Here is a 2,464-nt window from a genome sequence, read left to right as displayed (position 1 = left end):
TAAAGGATAATGATTTATATAATATTTAAAAATTATTTTCTTGTTATATTTTTAAATCTAATGATTCGAAAAGATTCATCATCAACTACTAAAAAAACAGCCATTGAGATATATTTGAATTGCAATTCGATAACCAAATATTTTATATTATCAAATACATTCGAATTTAAATATATTAAAAAGTTAAGATATTATCACATATGATATGTACAAAATCAAATCAGATTCAAGTATTATATATTACATTTTTGCAAACAAAGCTCACTAGCGCGCGCTCATATATATATATATATATATAGGGATAGGATCCATTGACACCGGTGTCAAATTTTGAAATTTGACACCAAATCCTAACCGTTGATTTCTGCCAATCAACGGTTATCATTTATTGGGAATTAATGATTAATTAATAAGTGTAATTCCCAAAAAATGATAATCGTTGATTGACGGAAATCAACGGTTAGGATTTGATGTCAAATTTCAAAGTTTGACACCGGTGTCAAAAGATCTGCCCCAAATATATATCCCTACCAAGAAAAAAAAAAAGGGAACATAAAGTTAAACTCTCCCTTCCTCGTAGTCATAGAGATTAACACAAATTACAATGAGTGACTATCTCCCAGATGTGATAGTGGAGGATATCCTTCATCGCCTACCACTTAGAAGCATTGGAAAATGCATGTTAGTGTGCAAAGCATGGAACAGAATCATAAAGAGTCACACTTTTACATTCTCACACCTTCAACACTCTCTCTCCAATTCCTCTCCTCCCATGGTCATTATGGGCACCTATTCATATTATGAGGATGAGAACTTTTCCATATGTTCCTCTTCCTTTCAAAGAATAGAAAATATCAAACACTCGCTTCCTAATCCTAATTATGCAGCTTCCCTTTTTCAAAGTGTGGGCGCAATAAACGGCGTCGTTTGCCTCTACAGCCCTCACTTTGAATTCATTTATGGTTATCATACTATGGAACCCTTTGATAGATAGACACCTCAAACTCCCAACCCCACTTTTCACCTTCAAAAATTTATACAAAGCAGGACTCGGGTTTGGATTTGATTCAAAGAAAAATGATTTCAAGTTGTTAAGGATTGTTTATCCTATACCCCCTACGGGATGGGATGATACTCCCCAAAAAGAAAAAAAAGGTGATGAGTTTTCTCATGGATACCAAAGGTTGAGTTGTATTCACTCAATGAAGGTGCTTGGAGAGTCATTGATGATGATGATGATGATGATTCTTCATCGCATGGGTTATTAAGAAGAAAAATATCAGAGAAGACACCTTGCTTTTTCAATGGGAATGTGCATTGGATTGCTTATGATAAATATGGAATATCTGATTTTATATTGATCTTCAATATGGTGGAGGAAAAGTTCAACCGAATGGAGTTGCCAGAGAAGGTCAATAAATGTGCATTTTTGGATGTTTCTGTTATTGAAGATTGTCTCTCTCTTATAGAGTATATTGGGGGTTCTGATTGGGCTGTTCAAAGATGTAACATATGGATGAAAAGAGAGTCATGGAATAAGGTTTATAGTGTTTATTTGGAGGATGGGATTATAAAAGTATTGGGACTAAATAGAAGTAGTGAGGTTTTAGTGGTAACAATGCAACAGCGAAAGTCATTCCATTTTGTTGATCTTAAGAAGAGCATGGGGGTGAAGGATATTCGTATAAACACAAGTACACATGCTTGGGCTTATGATTACACAGAGAGCCTTCTTTTACTTGACAAAGAAAACAATTATAATGCTGCAATGAATAATATGGGAAGATGAATTGAAGAGTGAAAGCTGAAGTTTTACTTGCCAACTAAGATTGAAGTTCCTTCCTATATTGAGGTTTAGGTTCTAAAGACAGCTACAAAATTTGTTTTATTTCTTTTATTTCTTCTAAATGATTAAGGATGTCCTTTCATATACTATATTGTTTTCGTTTTCAAATTTTCAGGCTTCTTGTTTATATTATTATTCTTTTTCAATGATTTCTGATTATCATCATTTACAATAGATATTTTGCTGTGCACTTCCCCTGCAATGCTACAAAGCGTTAATTCACCTCTAAGTGCTTTAAATCCAATATGCATTAACAATATCTGCTCAGTCCAACTGAAAAGAGTACTTGCACATAATTAGTATTATTGTCATAAAAAAAATAATTATATAAGAACCCTCTGATCTTAGAACTCACTTGAAACTCTGTTATCTCCATTGTCGTGTTTGTTGCAATCACAACAAATATATCGGTCATACAAATAATAAAGAAGTGAGTAGAGTATCATTTCCACGATGATTACAGACATTATTCACTTTTCTTACTATTTCCCTTATTTTGTACAATTCAATGAGTTTGAAAGAGTAAGCTTTAAAGATGAGAAAGCCAAAAAAATAAAATAAAGAAATCTGCAAGTAAAATTCAATTGCAAAACAAAAACGCGGAAAATTAAAAGTTGA

This window comes from Gastrolobium bilobum, unplaced genomic scaffold (assembly GCF_033153095.1).
Source record: "Gastrolobium bilobum isolate Gb01-03AN ecotype WA unplaced genomic scaffold, APGP_CSIRO_Gbil_v1 utg168953, whole genome shotgun sequence".
Lineage (NCBI taxonomy): Eukaryota > Viridiplantae > Streptophyta > Magnoliopsida > Fabales > Fabaceae > Gastrolobium > Gastrolobium bilobum.
The sequence above is the reverse complement of the archived record's forward strand: the minus strand, read 5'-3'. Positions refer to the sequence as shown.